General features: G+C 39.1%; 1 protein-coding gene across 5 annotated transcripts in view; it reads left to right on the top strand.

Moving 5' to 3' along the window:
* The first annotated feature begins 363 nt into the window (after nt 1-363).
* The window catches only part of lpp (LIM domain containing preferred translocation partner in lipoma), a 218,183-nt gene continuing 199,834 nt past the window's right edge, over nt 364-18,712 (top strand). For 2 of the 5 annotated variants that reach the window (XM_053636665.1, XM_053636663.1), the window contains exons 1-2: nt 364-460; nt 9,761-9,859. The gene's annotated coding sequence lies outside the window, so the exon portion shown is untranslated. Of the gene's footprint in view, nt 461-9,760; nt 9,860-14,268; nt 14,404-18,712 lie in introns of those variants that run through there. The other 3 variants (XM_053636666.1, XM_053636664.1, XM_053636667.1) reach the window with 2 other exon arrangements.

Raw genomic sequence — 18,712 nt, 5'->3', positions numbered from 1 at the left:
AGGGACCCTGGAGCTGTGAGGCGGCAATGCTATGCACAGCAAAAAATTTAATGGACAAAATGGAGTACAATTTTGTAAAGACTATGACTGGAAACTGGAAATGGCATCCCCTGATTTTCCATCTCACACTCTGGTGTTTGCTCATTTTAAAGTTCTTTTAAAATAGATGCACTGGCATTTTTCCTGCATGACAGCATCTAGAGCACCACTCCTTTATAACTGTGCACTTTAATGTGTGTGTGTGTGTGTGTGTGTTTGCACAATCACACTGACATGCTTATGAGGAACTTATTATTGCAGCATGGTTATTACAGACCACACACTGCCTTACATGGGCAACTTCTCTGGGGCTGGAATTTGCTCCTCTGACGTCACTGCCTGTTCCTCTCCCAGATTTGGGAGAAAAAAAAGTTGTTTCACTTTAAGTGGGATCTGAAACCCAGATTTCATAGAAAGCGAGGTAAGAGAAACATTGCGAAATGAACCGAAGCCTTTCCACCCTCCCTATATGTAATTTATCATTTTATGTTTGATCCTCTTGAGAATGTCACTTTGTTTCTTTCTCTGCATGAATCGTTCAACTTGAGCCGAATCGGAACCGTCGTGTTGCTGTGCGTTAAAAAGGTGAACGGGAAGGATTAAAGATGGAGGGCGTGGGCTTTGCACGGGATAGGAGGGCATTCTTTTTTAGCTCTTGCCTTAAAACTCCACCGTTTTACCCATTTCAACAGGGAAGTGTTGCTTTTGTGTGTGTGTGATATCACTCGATACAGCGCTGGTGTTGAAGCCGGAGACGCCTCGCTGTCCCTATGGAGCCTTACTGTTAAAAAGTAGCAAAAATGCGGAAGTAGAACAGCAGTGCAGATTGTATGGACGCATCTGGTTCATAGCAATGCGCCTTTCGTGTCTCGGTGTCCCCACTGTGATTGATTTCTTTAAGCGTTTTGGGGACCTTTTGTGAAATGGCGAATTTGAATCTTTGGTCATTGCGCGCGAGGAAGTTTGTTTGTTTGTTTGTTTGTTTGTTTGTGTTGTAGCCGTCTCACTGTAAATTCTGTCCTAACAGATTAGTGATGCTTATCGTGCACCTCCTAAGTGATAAATTAGCCTGTAGGGTAGATATACTCTCAGCTGGACCTACAAACGAACATTATGAATTATGATGGAGCAGTTCAGCTGCTCCAAAACATCAGCTAAATGCTAATGTTATTAGCTAACACCGAATGAAGGTCCAACTTCACTATAGTTGCCACTAAAGGATTGTGCTGTGTTTCCAAGCTAAAATAAGTTTTGTCCATATCTTACCACTGTTTTCATATTTTTAATGTTCATGTTGCATAGAGAATCTCAAGTATCCAGTTTCATGGAATGCTCTGGCGTTTACCTGTAGTAGCTACTTTGGTGATAAAAGTCCTTTATTTACAACCCCAGTCACACCTTTACAGTTATGTGTCCTGTCTATACAATTTAGTTGTATAGACACTGTTGTGTTGTTTCAAGGAAAAAAATCCACTCTGAATTACTTGCATATTAATTTTAATAATTAATAGCTTATTTTTAATGGCATGCATGATTTATTTCTAAGTAGCCCTTGCTGAACAAACAAACAAATGATAGAAACTATTACAGAAATTCTAATGGTTTCCACTACAAATCCCATTATAACCATTACCAAATGGTTTCCATTATGTAGTAGGACGTATTAAGGAAGTAGATCCTTAATGGTATCCAATAGACATAACATGCCACCAATGGAAGGTAACAAATTACCAGTAGAGACCCACAGGCACCATTTACAGTTTGCATTAAAATGAATACTATTCCCATGAAACCATTACAAATTCTATGAGGTGTTCTATTGTGGGTTTTTTTCCTCATCACCAGGGGCCTTTTGAGGTTTTAATTTGTTCGTTGGCATGTTGGTCTATTTTCACTTTGGTTAATGCTATCCTATATTACATTACCCTCAATGCCACTCAGCCCTTGCTTCATCTGTGCTCTACCTAAAGAGAATGATGCAGCAGGGCTTTAGTCCAATAGTCTGTGCAGCTCTCTCACCTCCACATCCTTACACTCTGGTCTGCTTCAACTTTCATGCTAATATCACTGTCAGCATAGGGAGTAAGGGTGTGGCAGTGCAGGGGGGCCCCCTGTGTGTGTCTGTAGCGAACATTTCAAAGAATCTGACTACTAGAAAACCACTGCCTGTAAACACCTAAAACATGGGGTTATACCCTCTCGATTTGAATGCACAGATAAAACATCTGTTGTCTGATGAAATGTTTTTGACAACCTCAGAAATGCCAGTTCCCTCCCTTTCTCTTGTGGAGTTGGTCAGAATTATACTACCACCATCAGAAATACTGTGCTTGTAAGCTCTTCTGGTGTGTTCAGTTCATGTCGGAAAGATCATATTTACGAGTCGAACACACAGGAACACCACCACAAGGTCTTAATTACTAGTGGGAAACTCAGAGATTCCGAGTTTGGGGCGTCTCAGAAAGAAATCATGGTGGAATCAATGGATGCTTGATGGTAAATTTGTTGAAATGGAATGTTTACTCATCTCAGAAGCTGATTTCAGTTATTATGTGTTTGGTATATGCAGCAAGTTATTGAAATATAACTTTTACAATAGCATTTTACAGTTACGATATAATATGTGGCGATCAAGTTTACAGTGGCTTCGTAAATTGATTGAAAACATAAAAAAAACACACTTGATGTGCATTCTTTGTTGTTCATTTTCTAGAAGTAGTTAATTTTTTTTTTTGTAGCTAATTAAGAGAAGTACACCTGATGTCATAATTATGACTTCTCAACTTGTAAATACGAACTTCCCAGGAGGACTTGAATGCATAATTAGATCACTAACTAGCCAAGCTGAGTCTCCACGTTATATAGCTGCATTGCATTCTGGAACTCTGAATCCAACGTTTACTGTGTCCTCTGGAAAATTTTGAGTGAGAAATTAAGCTCTTTTGTTTTTCAGAACTAATAGCAAAATACCTTGTATATATTTTTTTCTTCTTTAAAACCCCATTGTAACTGTATTGACAATATCCTGCTGTGGCGTCACGTAAGCATGAATGTCTCACAGGATCAGCGAAAATACAGCACCAACCAACAACTAAAACTTGGCACCAGAATTGCTAAGCACATCACAAATATTTCAGTATAAAGATGTTTTATGGTGGAGTTGGGTTTCTTGTGAGAGATTGTTTGCAAGGTTTTGCTGCACGAGGACACAGGAAGCTGATGGTTGAGATCATATGAGTCACACTAACCCACTGACATTTTATTCACATACTTAATTTGAATTGTGTCTTTGCTGTTGCGGTTACCATTTATGCTGATATGTTGCATGTTTTGATCAGGCTTTTATAATATTGCAAGGTAGATCAACTTTCTGATTGTTTCTGTGGATATATTTCTATAGTTCTCATGCCTTCTATGGATTCTTAGATTAAGAGTAAGATGGAAGGGTATTCTTCATAATTGATTGACCGCACCATTATAATCTTCCCACGTTAGAACTGTCGTGTGCCATGTGACCAGGAAGGTGATTCTTATCTATCATTCGTTAAGGCAGAATTAATGCACTTTAATTGCCAGTTTGCATATTTGAACATTTTTAGTATTTTCTGTACATACTAGAAGTTACATGCAGCCACTGTTCCTCATATTGTCAGAAAAGTAAGCCTTTTTCTCCAGGCAAGAGCAAACATTTCTGTCACATCTTGGCAAGCGCTTCTAGACCTTGTTCTTCTCTAAAGTAGCTAATGTGCTGAAATATTAATCTGTCCCCATACAGTAAAGAAATTCTGGCGTTCACTTTGATATAAATCTCAAATCGATAACATCAAGGCCCCTGCAGAGCTCAGTCATAAAACCGAATCTCTCCGTCATTCGCCACCAAACGTTTGAACTTTTTTACCGTTGTGAACGTTGACTGTGTTTAAAACCTTCAGTAATAAACGTTGTGTCTGACAGGCTCTCCGATGCTCGAGTTAAAAGTTAAGTCTTGCCTTTGAGGCTGCCTGTCTTTGTTGCCTGCTGAAAGTACCTTTGCGATTTTAATACAGTCTTTTCTCAAATAGCAACACTGTGCTCGATCATTGTACACTGACAGAATAAGCAGAAGTGCACATTTGTTTGCTGGGAGAGACGGAGATTTAATTTTTGTATTTTATTTACTTATTTATTTATTTTTTTTACTAAAGGCTCAGTCATATCTTGAATGAATGACGTGTGAATGTGCTGCGGTTGTTAAAATGTGCTGAGTGGCACGAGGAAATATAAATAAATAAAAAAGAAGGAAGAAATCTTATGTAGTTTCCAGATATATTTACATTAGTCAATATACACATGTTAATTGACAGCGGGCCTCATTTATCAAGCTGGATATGAACGAATTTATTTGTAAATTGTCCGTACAAGTGTTGAAAATCTTGTCGTTTCACAAAAACGTTCACATCCTACTGGTGCCCCTGAGCATGTGTACATTTAAGCATGAGACTAACTAATATAAACGTTGACTTGATCGACTTCAAATCGTAATTTGCATGGATTACTGCACTTTTTTTTATATGGATTGTATTATCAAGTTTATATTGTTTGTTTTATTTACGTTTGCAGCATTTTCCTGACTCCTTTATCCAGAGCGACTTATAGAGGTGCTTTGCAGTCTGAATCAAAAATAAATTTGTGAGCAGCATACGCAAACGACTATGAGGAAAATCAGTGTTTCTGAAACTTTTGTAAATCTGGTGAAAAATTCTATTTCGATTTGGCTTGCACAGACATTTACACACAACTTTACTAAAACATTGATAAATGTGGCTCATTGTAAGTTCCATCTTACAAAGATGGTTAAGCCAATTATATTTCTGTGTGTATGTTAATTAGACCATTTAGTAGGCTCTTAATCAGAGGGAACGGGAATGTTTTATCACCCTAAAAATGGTCCGTTACATATTTTCAGAACTTATACGTATAAATTCCATTGCATATTTTCAGAACTTTGCCATATAGAACCCATTAGACAACTGTCTATTTGAAAATATCAAATCTAAAGAAGTGTCCAATGTAGTTATTATTCAAAACAGATGCTGTTCTCTCAAGAAGACAGGATCTGCCTGGGGTCTACAGATCATAAATCATATGTATGCTTTTTCATAGGCATGCAAGGATTTATTTTGTTGACCTAAGGGTCTGAGTGTTGTAATATCCCAATTACCAAAGTAACTAAGTAAACAACAGGTCATGCAAGTGGGAACTAGAGTTAAATGATTTAAATGTGATGGAAAGTAGATGACACATGGCTAAATCTGACAAACTACTCTGTAGACAATGAAATAACATTAACAAGAAGAAGTAGAAATAACATCTTTTATTAATCAGCATTGACTAGGGTTTGTCTCTTTAGTCTCACTATCAACAGTTTATCATCAGTCTTAACTATAGAACTTCATATTGCATTATTATTATAATTATTATTATTATAATTTTTTAAATTATTACACACATTGAAATGGTACATCTGTGATTAAGAAGTGTGCAGATTTCTGCAGGATTTTGTGCACAACAACGTGGCAAGCCATCACAGAAGTGTCATTAAATGAATAGCAGTTTTTTAAATAAAGAAAGGAAATATAAGTTGGATTGAGAAAAAGACAATACAGTGTTTAACTAATATGCATCAGAATTATTGGCACCAGATCTGTAACTAATAAAAAGGTTATGCAAAAATGTAATTCATGGTTAATTAGTTTCACGTTTTACTGAAAATACAGAGCATATCTAACATTCCTGCATTTAGTACCCGCATTTCCTAATTTCCGGAGTCTTCTACAATGGCTACAAAGTAAGGAATCTCAGACTACTCCTCTTCATGGCAACAAGCACTCAATGACTTGATTCTGTGTGCACTTTCAAGTCATCTTGTTTGGATTTGGACCTATGTTTTGGAGCATTTTTGTTTTTTGGAGCAGTTTTGTTGGAAGATACGACCACAAACCAGTTGTAGCTTCTCTGCGAAGGCACACATTTTATTTCAAATCTCCCATGATACTATGTATCCTAAAACCGTGGTGCCTATGGATGATATACAGCCCTACAACATCACAGATCCTCCTCTGTACTGCAGTGGGGAGTGGGTTCTCTTCTGTATAAACATCTTTTTAATTTTAACCAAGATTTTGCTCTATTTTTGTCTCAGCTAACTGTAGAACCTGGTTCTAGTCAAAGTTCCAGTATTGTCTAACAAACACCAAGCTGTTATGTTTGTGGTTAGATGAAAAATGCTTTCTTCTGCACACTTTCCAAATAGGCGTGGCGGTAGGGTCTAATTGTACATTTGGAGATTTGGCGACCCCAAACTGCGGCCATCTCCTGCAAACCTCCAACTGTGATCCTTGGAGAGATCTTTGCTTCTTTGACCATTCTCCTCACTACACATGGAGGCGAAATGCACTTCCCGACAGGTTAATTACAGCTCCAGTTCTTTTAAACTTGTGCCCTATCAGTGGATATATGGGCATTTATAGGTGTGACGCTATTTATAACCATGCCTTATGAAGGCCAACACACTTTTGTTGATGAATGACTAAGGCAATTTGGTCCGTGTCCCCTCATATTTATATTCCAATAAAACTGTATGTCATGGATGACCGCTTACGAATTGCTAAATACTCAGGTGAACTTTTAAGTAAAAGATTAAAAGGGAAAATGCTTCAGTTACATTTTTAAAAATTATGATTTATTAAAAAATAAATTAACTTCAGTTAAGGTTAGATTTCTGTAATACATTCTGTGTGAGATTAATCTAATTAACCACAGACATTTTTAATAACTTTTATATCTTTACCAAAAGTACTAGTAATTGTTGAGATGACTGTATATTGTAATTTGATGATTTTAAAGAGTTCCAAATGTTAGGAATGAGGTTTGAGAGAGTGGCTAAAGGAAAGCGAAACCATTGTATGAGCCATTTAACTTTAATGTCACTAGTACTGACTTCAGTGATCCAGGAGTTTGCTTCAAAGAAATGAAGGCTACTTCGTGATAGTAAGTAAGACTTTTCCCCCTAGGTTTAGCCTGCATGGCTGTCATGACAATTTTTTTGTTGCATTTCTTGGTTGGTCTGTATATTCCAAAATGAAGCTTGTTTGCCTGTGCGCTGTCTGTTCTAGCTTTGTGTTGGTTGAGAAGTAGGATTCTTTCTATATCCATATCGCGGTTCCATCCTAAATGCAAACAATGTGTTGGATGTTTCGCATAGATGGTGGTAGGGCCTTGTATATTCATCAGCCCCAAGCAGTTAGTTGGCTGACTGAAATGCTACTAATTAATCAACTTGTCAATTTAGTGTACAATCCTGAAACATAGCAATGCAGAGATATGTCCTACAGCTAACGAACAAGTTATAAGCTCACTTAAAGTCTCCTAATAGTGTATGTTAAATGAACACAGGGCAATGTAATGCTATGTTGAATCTTCTCATCAGTGTAAGGTAGGGTGTTGTATTACTCTACTGAAGTGACTGTTCGGGAATTTGGAATTTTCATGGTATGGTTACCTAGCGTGAAGCCATGATCTTATCATGTTAATGATTAACCATTTAAAAACGCACAACCCAGTGGGGGGAAAGGAAATGTATTACAAAATCTTTGTACAGAAGTCTCATTGCACAAAAAGATCGAATCCTCGAATTGTTTTTCTTTATTAGAAAGACTTGTTTGAGATGGACTTCTATAAAATCACTAAACTGTCAGTATCACATTGTTGTTATGAGTTAAAGTTAAAAATAGATAAGCTAGTAATTTTGTTTCATTCTGGTCAGCAGTGTCATGTTCTTCTGTGCGTTTGATAACTGTTGTGTATAATAGTTATGGATATGCTAGGGTTGGCAGCAGAGGTAGCAACATTATACAGATTATACAGCCAAAGGGTTTTTAATGTGCTCACGTGCCCTGTGTAGAGAGGCAGAGCCTGAAGATTTAGACAAAGTCCTGAGGGAGGAGGTTGCAAAAAAGACCCTATGTTTTTTGGGAGTCACAGCAGGATGCAAAAGGGACAAGAAACACCAGTACTACAGGGTGTCTAAAAAGTCTACATACACAGGGGACTGTGTTTGTCAGCACCATGTCGGTTGTGCCTTCATCAGTGGATGTTCGTGGACGTCCACTTCTTCTCGGTTGGTCCGCAACACTTCCAGTCTTTTTGAATTTGTTAATAAGTTTGGCAGCAGTGTCGTGTGTGATGTGCTCGCCATGTTTCCTGTTAAAGTCCATCGCAACCTTGCGACAGCTTCTTGACCCAACCATGAGAATGATTTCAACACATTCTTCTTTTGTCAAAGGCATTCTTAAAGGCAACAAAAATATGCAATATAAACTAAGTATATTGGAAGACTTTAAACTGTTAATTTCCCCTATGTATGGAGACTTTTGGGACACCCTGTAGTAAGGAACTTGATTGGGTTAAAAAAAGTACTGTAATAGAGTGCATTTTAATCAGTATTTAAAAAAAGTCAGTGGTGAGGTAACCGTGACGGTCTTAGTGTAAGCATATGTGGCCCTGACTGTGTGGAAAACGTCAGACTCGACTGGAAAGTTGTGTATTTAAGGGAATTAGAATCGAATTGAATATATGAATTTGAATTAGAACTGAGAAGGAATTAGAATGATGATAATTACACATTTCAGTGGGCATGAGAGGTTTTTGGGAGGATGGACAAGGGTTTTACAGTTGTTTGAAATTTCAGTTTAGTACTGGGCAATATGGCTAAAGATTTACCATGATATACTTTGTTTCAGGGGAACATGGTGGCTTAGTGGTTAGCACGGTTGCCTCGCACCTCCAGGGTTGGGGGTTTGAATTTCGCCCCTGCCATGCGTGCCCAGAGTTTACATGTTCTCCCAGTGCTCCGGGGGTTTCCTCCGGGTACTCCGGTTTCCTCCCCCAGTCCAAAGACATGTGTTGTAGGTTGATTGGCATTTCTAAAATGTCCATAGTGTGTGAACTGGTATGTAAATGTGTGTGTAATTGTGACCTGCCATTGGTTGTCACCCTGTCCAGGGTATCCCCTACCTTGTGGCCCAAGTTTTCTGGTATAGGCTCCAGGCTCCCCACGACCCTGTGTAGGATAAACAGTACAAAATGGATGGATGGATAGTTCTAGTTTAACCCTATAATGTGCTTTCCATTAAATTTTACTGGTACCATATTTTTTTGGTACTCTTTGGTTAAATAGTTATAAGCTCGAGTCCTGCTCTGTCGACTGAAATGGAATGAGCTGTAGGATGATTGAAATAAATAGGGTACCTAAGGAGGTGATTAAGGATGTAATAAAGGAACAGTCTGCTTTGACATAGGCAAGTGTGCTGTGAGATTACATATATGAAATCACTTGGGAAGGATAAGCTGTCCGTTAAATGAGGTTTTCATCGATGAAAATAGCTAAGTTTCTCATCTCCCATTCTGTTCTTGGTTCATATGTTAGAATAAAGTCTTCATGTCTTTCTGTGTCTGGTGCTACTTTTAACTGACAGCTGAGTCAATAGTGTCTGTGTTTTTATTCACTGATGCTATTACCCAGTCCTCGCTCACCAGAGATCAATGAATAAATGCAACATGTGGCAGTAACTAGCTTTTGATTGTGTATTTTCTTGCTTATTCTGTTGATTGAAAATAAAATAATAAAAAAAAAAGATCCATTCGAATTGAATTTAATACATTTTCTTTCATCTGCCATCAGGTGTCCATGTGCATCTAATCAGGCCTTGTCCAGAAGACAGAAGACAGTGCAGGATTGTTGCTGAAGACCTGAGCCACTGAATTCATTCATCTTTTATAGGTGTGTATTTTTTTTCTTATGTTGTATACCTCTCTGGTCCACAGTAGTCATGGATTTAAGTGGATATCTCGTACTTTGAATCTCAGTTTAACAGCAGTTGTACAATGGCATAAATCACAAGTATTCCTAATATTTTTCTGGTGTAGTGTGTTTGGTTTAGCTCGGGTTACTGGAGTGGAGTTTCGCATGCTCTTCCTGTGTTTGTATGGGTTTCTTCCCACATCCCAAAAACATGCACATAGGTGGTTTGGCTACACTAAATTGCCCCTGTGTGTGAATGTGTGTGAATGTGTGTGTGTGTGCGTGTGTGCCTGGCGTTCTATGATTATATAAGTGATGATCAATATGACCCCGTGATTTCTGATGCTGCTCCGCTAGATGCTTATTAGATTTCGCTTGAGGTTTCCTGGCATGGCAGAACAGTCTGCCTCTTTAGCATTACAGCGGCTTTCATTTGCTTGGCATTGATACCCATGCTCACACGAGCCTGCGGATTAGAAACATTATGTTTGTCCCGTACTCGAATAGTTGAATCTGTTTTCTGTTTCTAAGTGTGTGTAAAGGCCTCTCCTGACCAGCTCTCCTCAAAGGGAGTGCTAGGCTGTGGGTAATTGCAAGTCCTTAATCACCTGAAGTCACTCGCTCCGACACTCTTTAACCTCTCTACAAATGGGTTGTTATTACCTTTGAAAACCCCCGTCTGTGGTTTCAGTCGAGAAAGACTTATTTTAGCTTTGCTCGAAAGTGAAACACTATTTAGTCAGTTTCTAATGACGGAAGAGAAATAATCCCACTGTCACATTGGATATATCTGTAACTTCATATCAAGTGCAATGAGAATTTAATATAAAAAGGAAATATTTATTAATTTCAAAAAAATTACATTGAGTTCAGTGAACACGATCAGTTATGCAATTATAAGTCATGTGACAAATTAAAATGAAAAAGAAAAAAATTGTGAAAAAAGTATCTTAGTAAGGTCTTGAGGCACCAGAACAGCTTCAGTGCACCCAGGCATTGATTCCACAAGTCTGTTGAACTGTACTGGAGGAACGAATGCCGTTCTTAGATAAGATATTTTTCTCAGCTGATGTTTTGATGGTGGTGTTGGAGAATACTTCGCTTCGACATCTCCTATCGGTGTTCAGCTGGGTTGAGATCTGGCATCTGTGAAAGCCATAGAATATGATTTTCATCCTAATCAACCCGTTCATTGCCTCCTCGTGCCCTGTGGACGGGGGTGGGGTCATCCGGCAAGAAACCGCTCCCATCAAGACAGAAATGTTTCATCATGGCACAAACAGGACGGATGACTCTTCCTGCCTTTTCTCTTTAAGTGTAACAGGGCTGTCGGTTTTCCTTTAATTTATTATACGTCTGTATATCGAAGTTGCTATATAAGCGGCCACGGCTTGTTCATCTTGTATGGTGTGCCAGCGTTTCCATTTACCATTATGAGATTGCACTTCCTCTGTGAGCCTGCTTGCTTACTGACAAACGGAAAGACTGTGATGTGCCACTTTTTGCACGTAATAAGTGTAGAGATGGAGGTAATCCTACGTAATAATAACGACACAGAAGTAATAAATAGAGTAGAGAGGTGTGCTCATGCTATATTTCTCTTCTCTTTCATACACACACAGACAGAAAAAGCACAAATTGTGATGTTTGGCCTTTCTTGTGGTGCCAAGCATTTTCGTGCCCTGATGAAAAACTACAGAATGCTTGTAGTCCGCCGAGCACTCGGCTTGATTGATGAGGGCGGAAACAGCTTCCATAGTTGGCCAGATCCTTCAGATTTTCTGCAGTACACACACACGCACAAAGCTTTACGTTCATGCTGAATCAGCCAAACCAAACAGGATTGTGGAATGTTGAAGTGATCGGTGTGAGAATGTGGCGGTTCAATACACTGCATGTGTCTGACATGTGTTCAGGCAGATGCGCCTCTGCACATGGCAAGGTTTTGCAGTTATGTCAAGGATGCGTGATTGGCTAGGTCTGTGTTTACATGCCATGTTTGCATGCGTTATGCTTCTTGAAGACCGCTACAGTGAGGGAAAGAAGTATTTGATCCCCTGCTGATTTTGTACGTTTGCCCACTGACAAAGAAATGATCAGTCTATAATTTTAATGGTAGGTTTATTTGAACAGTGAGAGACAGAATAACAACAAGAAAATCCAGAAAAACGCATGCCAAAAATGTTATAAATTGATTTGCATTTTAATGAGGGAAATAAGTATTTGACCCCCTCTCAATCAGAAAGATTTCTGGCTCCCAGGTGTCTTTTATACAGGTAACGAGCTGAGATTAGGAGCACACTCTTAAAGGGAGTGCTCCTAATCTCAGCTTGTTACCTGTATAAAAGACACCTGTCCACAGAAGCAATCAATCAATCAGATTCCAAACTCTCCACCATGGCCAAGACCAAAGAGCTCTCCAAGGATGTCAGGGACAAGATTGTAGACCTACACAAGCCTGGAATGGGCTACAAGACCATTGCCAAGCAGCTTGGTGAGAAGGTGACAACAGTTGGTGCGATTATTCGCAAATGGAAGAAACACAAAAGAACTGTCAATCTCCCTCGGCCCGGGGCGCCATGCAAGATCTCACCTCGTGGAGTTGCAATGATCATGAGAACAGTGAGGAATCAGCCCAGAACTACATGGGAGGATCTTGTCAATGATCTCAAGGCAGCTGGGACCATAGTCACCAAGAAAACAATTGGTAACACACTACGCCGTGAAGGACTGAAATCCTGCAGCGCCCGCAAGGTCCCCCTGCTCAAGAAAGCACATATACATGCCCGTCTGAAGTTTGCCAATGAACATCTGAATGATTCAGAGGACAACTGGGTGAAAGTGTTGTGGTCAGATGAGACCAAAATGGAGCTCTTTGGCATCAACTCAACTCGCCATGTTTGGAGGAGGAGGAATGCTGCCTATGACCCCAAGAACACCATCCCCACCGTCAAACATGGAGGTGGAAACATTATGCTTTGGGGGTGTTTTTCTGCTAAGGGGACAGGACAACTTCACCGCATCAAAGGGACGATGGACGGGGCCATGTACCGTCAAATCTTGGGTGAGAACCTCCTTCCCTCAGCCATGGCATTGAAAATGGGTCGTGGATGGGTATTCCAGCATGACAATGACCCAAAACACACGGCCAAGGCAACAAAGGAGTGGCTCAAGAAGAAGCACATTAAGGTCCTGGAGTGGCCTAGCCAGTCTCCAGACCTTAATCCCATAGAAAATCTGTGGAGGGCGCTGAAGGTTCGAGTTGCCAAACGTCAGCCTCGAAACCTTAATGACTTGGAGAAGATCTGCAAAGAGGAGTGGGACAAAATCCCTCCTGAGATGTGTGCAAACCTGGTGGCCAACTACAAGAAATGTCTGACCTCTGTGATTGCCAACAAGGGTTTTGCCACTAAGTACTAAGTCATGTTTTGCAGAGGGGTCAAATACATATTTCCCTCATTAAAATGCAAATCAATTTATAACATTTTTGACATGCGTTTTCTGGATTTTTTTGTTGTTATTCTGACTCTCACTGTTCAAATAAATCTACCATTAAAATTATAGACTGATCTTTTCTTTGTCAGTGGGCAAACATACAAAATCAGCAGGGGATCAAATACTTTTTTCCCTCACTGTATGAGGTACTCGGCTCTGACCAGACTGGCTGCGTCCGAAATCGCGTACTGTGACAGTACGTACTACGTTTGATGTACCGCACGGCCATTTAAACAGTACGTACTAATCAGTATGTTTGAATACAATCCCGGACATACTACATCCGCCATGTTAGCATTGTGATGTGACCTTTGACGTCAACATTAACACAAAAACCTTAAACAAGTTAACAGTTTATTCGGGTATTGTTAAACAAGTCCTGTTTAACCAAGGTTAAATACTTAAAAAGAGCCCACGCTGTCTTCAGTGTTTTTTAAAAATTAATTCTTTTTTTTTTCTGAGCTCGTCCACATCAATCCCGTTGCATCATGGATTGATTGACTCGCGTAGTGTGCCTCGGTTGCATACTGCAAAATCTCGCCGGAAGCAGTACGCCATCCGGGTATTACTGTTTCTCGCCTACTGAGAATTCGGACATACTACCCCACTGCTTTTCACTGCTTTTATTGCTTTTCTCCTACTACATAGTAGGTAAGTATGCAGTTTCGGGCGCAGCCACGGCCTTTCTCATAGTCCTGCACAATTATCAGCTGTATCCTGGCAGCATTGCAGACGCTATGAACCACACATTTGGCTTCCAAGTGACTTTGGCCAGCATGGCCAGTGAGTGGCATTCAGGCAGCAAGAGCAAGCTGAATCAATTTTTTGCCCCCCAATTTTTTCTCCCATTTTTGTCTCCATATTTGGAAATGTTTACCTCCTTGTGGCTGCACAGTGCAGGAGGAAGACTGTGTATGAGTCATTTGAACAGCATAAGGGCCTGCCTGTGGATCCTCCTCACTAAAGCCATAGTGAGAGGCTTGCTCATGAGGCTGCACACGCGCGCACACACACACACGGGATACATTGTGAGTACCTAACAGTTCTTTATGCTGAACTCTGTATGCATCTTCTCCATTTCAGTCTCACCTTCTCAGTTATTTTCTCTCTGTGTCTGTCTGTCTTTGTCTCTTTGCTAATGTAGGAAAGTAGGGGATGTGTTTGGGTGCTGGGCTATAAGCTGGGACAGGTTTCATTCATTGTGATGTGGTATGGAGATAGCAGACTTGTTGATCTCTTTGGGCATGTATGATTGACTAGCTGGAGTGGATTGCGCTCCCTTGACTGCTTTAGAACAGCAGTGCATCATGGTGTATAACGGGTAGCATTAATATGCCATTTCTGACTGTTATCAGGTTGACCAGGGCAAAGTGGACATTTGTCACCAACTAATAGAAAATAGGTCAGGTTTCTTTTGTATACTTACTGTGTAATAACCTTCAACAATGTCAGGTCTGAATGACATGTTTAAAAGGGCCCGTCTCTGCACTTTGATATTATTCATTAGCTTTGCTTTATATTTCTTACTTTCTGTAATGAAACATTTGGTCTGAGTCGACAAAAACTAAGTACACTGTAATCGGAAATATAGCAGCCTTCTTTTTACTGTAAAGTAAACTTTTCCGGTGACAACTTTGAATGCTGTATTTAATTCATTTCTCATGTGTTTTAAATCATATATATAAATAGTCTCTTAACATTTGATGTTTTTTTCATACTGTCAGTGAAACACATTTGTGCGTGCTTTAGGTTTGAAGGTTTCCATTCAAAACTGGGAATACTATAAATATGGTTGGCAAAAATCTCTCTATATTTAGTAAATAAGTAGTTCCTATAAATGACTGCCATCCTCATTTGCATGCTGTGCCTTTAATGTATGTATTTTTAATGCTGGACACTACATATATACCTCTCCTTCCTACTTCTATTTCCATTTGTGCCATACCATACATGATATTTTCTGTGTTCGCTTTTCATCATTTGCTTCTCAGATGCCAGCACAAGTCACTGTTTCTTTTTTGTTTTTTTGTAGATCCTGTTATGGGTCTGCTGTTAGTTGAGTTTGTGTGTACATTCCTTTTAACCAAATGCATGTGTATTTGTGGTAATGCACCTGTTAGTTACTTTGATCAGTGGTACACTTATTGAAAAGCAGAGAGCCACTAATGGACTATGGTATGTGGACTCTTTGCTACGTACGTTCATACTGAAGTGCTTTTTTTTTGAACTGGGCAATTTGAAGACATTAAATATACAAAGATATGGTTTATTATTGATGGTTTAAGTTGGCCATCTGGATTGCCTGTCCTTTTTTTTTATACGTCTGTTCTAAGAGAGAGAGCACATCAAAAAGAGCAGCAGTCACCTTTCTGTAAACACTGCAATCATAAATTTATTAGCTAGCCCACCAGGCAACTAAAAGCTCCAGTGTGCTGGCCATTCCCATATTTTGGTTGCCTGGAAGCATGACTAGGCTAAAAAGTGGTAGCTGATGTAATGTAATAACATATGGTGAGCTAGCTTGCTTGTCTATTAATACAGGCTAATGGAAACAAATGAGTGCATGAGCTAGTAGAACATTGTGTTTGTGCTTTTGCCAAAAAGTCAGCAAGTCGTTGGTGAAGATTTTGGATTTGTTCTGTTCTAGCACAAAAGATATCTGGGTCCAGCTATCATCTTAACAGTGAGATGACTGTGTTTTGTGCTAGCAGAAGAGTTATATGACAACTTCTGAGCTGTACTTTGGCATTACTTTAGCTTTACTTTAACTTTAAACTTGCATGCGAAATGAAAACCTTTTTATATTTGCGAAAGTTAATAAGGAGTTTTTATTTTTTTCTTTTTCTGCTTTGAATTAAAAACTAACAGTACATCCTGGGGTTGGTCTGCTTGTCCCAGGTGCCCAGGCTACACCCCTTCACTGTATCACTCTGCGTTCAAGTCCTCCTGGAAGTTCGTATTTATGAGTTGGGAAGTCGTAATAGTGACGTCAGGTGCGTTCAAGTCACCTTGGTCGGAGCAAGATGGCGGTGTACCTTCTCTTAATTAACTACAAAAAAGTACAGCAAGGTTTTTTAACTACTTCTAGAACATGAAGAACATGGAATGCGCATCAGGTGTTTTTATAGTTTAAAAAAATAAATTTATGAAGCCACTGTAAACTTTGTTACGTATTATATTGTAATCGTACAATATCATATTTTGTGCAGGTAGTTAGCTTGTTTTACTTGTTATAATATAAAAGCCTGATAATAACTTGCTGCATATGCCAAACACGTAATAACTGAAATCAGCTTCTGAGATGAGTAAACATTCAACTGCAACACATTTGCCATCAATTACAGATGTTGCGTCCATTGATTCCACCATGTTTTCTTACTGGCACGCCCCTAACTCTTAATCCCAAGTTTACCACTCATAATTATGCCTTTGTGGTGGTGCTCATGTGCATTCAACTCATAAATACAATCTTTCCGATGTGACTTGAACGCATCATGAGATGTGGAGTTGTTTACTTCAATGAAACGTTGTACTTCAGTGTGTCTGATCAAAGTGCACAAATTCTTCCCTCAAGAAAAAATGCAATTATTCATCTAAATAAAATAGGCTGGAAAGAGTGGAAGTTACAGCTTCACATTCTTCCCTAGAGCTAAAGTAATAAAGTTTCAATTCTCCAAATTACTTAAAGTATGAAAGTAAAACTACATGAAAATCCCCCCCCCCCCCAAAAAAAGATGTCTGCCTCAAATAGGACACTGATTTTAGTTACAGATGGTAAATTAGCATCCCTTTCTCCAAAAAAAAAAAAAAAAAAATCCTGTTAGCTAGCATGATATTAACTGAATATAAACCAGTTGAATGCTAATATCTATGTGTCTCAATACAAACTGTACAGATTAACAGGCTTGCTGGCACATCTGGTAAAGTTTAGTTGGTAAGAATTTATATAAAGCTCATTGAAGCTGTCTGATGCTAAAAAGTCAGTGTAGGACTTTACACGTATATAATTTTAGAGATATTTACTGATAAAAATGTAACAAGTAGAACATAGAGATTTTTCTTCTGAAATAGAGTAAGTCAGAGGTAGGAAAAACTCAAAGTACGAATGCTTAAAAACCAGACTTAAGTACAGTTAAAGTAGTTTGTTACTTTCATCTATGCTAGTAATAGGCTGCTGGATTATTTATTGATTTATTTATAATTTTGAGACATTCAGAACCGTTGAGCAGAGAAATGTCTTCAAGATTAAACCCCAAATCTTCCTCCAATTTACAACTCTACATAGACATTAGGCACCAATGTACCAATCTGAGGCTGAGTATGATCTAAAACACTGGGTCAGTATCAGATTGGATTTGATATTTTGGATCCATTGATCCGTTTGATCTACTGATTCCAGTCGTCAAGTAGGTCATATAGGATTATTATTTCCATCTGAATCACATTAGGATGACTGACATTCACTAATAAAATAATGTCACATTTGGCTGTCCTCATTTATTTTATTTTAATTTTTAAAATCTACATTGTACTAAAAAAAGGTTCAATGCATCTGTAGATCTTCACTAGTTTTTCAGACTAGCTCCTTTTCATGAAGTTATACTGATCCCCCCCCCCCCCCATCCCCCCCTGCTTTTCATTTGTTTTCTACTTTTATCTGAGCATGCTTCTTTCCTCATTATACTTGTGTATGTGCCATTTTTATTCAACTTTTTCTGTCAGCTCAGACCATCTTCAGATCACTGTTTATTATAGCTGCTGTCTGGGAGGAAACAGTGTAGGTGCCCAGTGTTTTTGCATACTGGATTCAGCTTGTTTGCCCATCTCGGCTGTACCCCAACGTTTCCCGTCAACAAGGCCTTGTTTGGTCTTTGCAGTTGAAGTGCCAGAGAATAGTATCAGTACTTTTTGGGGAGGTTAAGGCTTAATGTGTTTGGACAGAGTAGAAATAATACCTATCATTCCTTTCAGGAAAACACACGTCTCCTAGTCTCTTAAAGCATAAATGGCCCATGTTTGGGCAAAGAATTTGGTGAATGCAAATGAAGCTTAGCTAGTAGTGGCGCCACATCTTTTTTGGGGGGGATTTGTGGCGGGGAGCAGTCATCTGTTTCAGTACTGCACATTTCTGTGTGACTGTTTTTCTTTGTGTTTTTTTTGCATGGATGTCTTTCATTTCTTAATGAGTCAAGGTTTAGTTTATTCTGCTACTTCTATTGGTTAGAATTTTCCACCAAGCCTTTTGTAAACAGCGCAAACAGTCAGTCACGTAGAAGTATTTAAAGCACTGCCTGATTTGCTAACAGTGGCATGGAAGCCTCAACTATTTTAGTAATC

The sequence above is a fragment of the Ictalurus furcatus genome, chromosome 11 (genome assembly GCF_023375685.1).
Source record: "Ictalurus furcatus strain D&B chromosome 11, Billie_1.0, whole genome shotgun sequence".
Taxonomy (NCBI): domain Eukaryota; kingdom Metazoa; phylum Chordata; class Actinopteri; order Siluriformes; family Ictaluridae; genus Ictalurus; species Ictalurus furcatus.
This window is presented reverse-complemented; position numbering and strand designations above follow the sequence as displayed.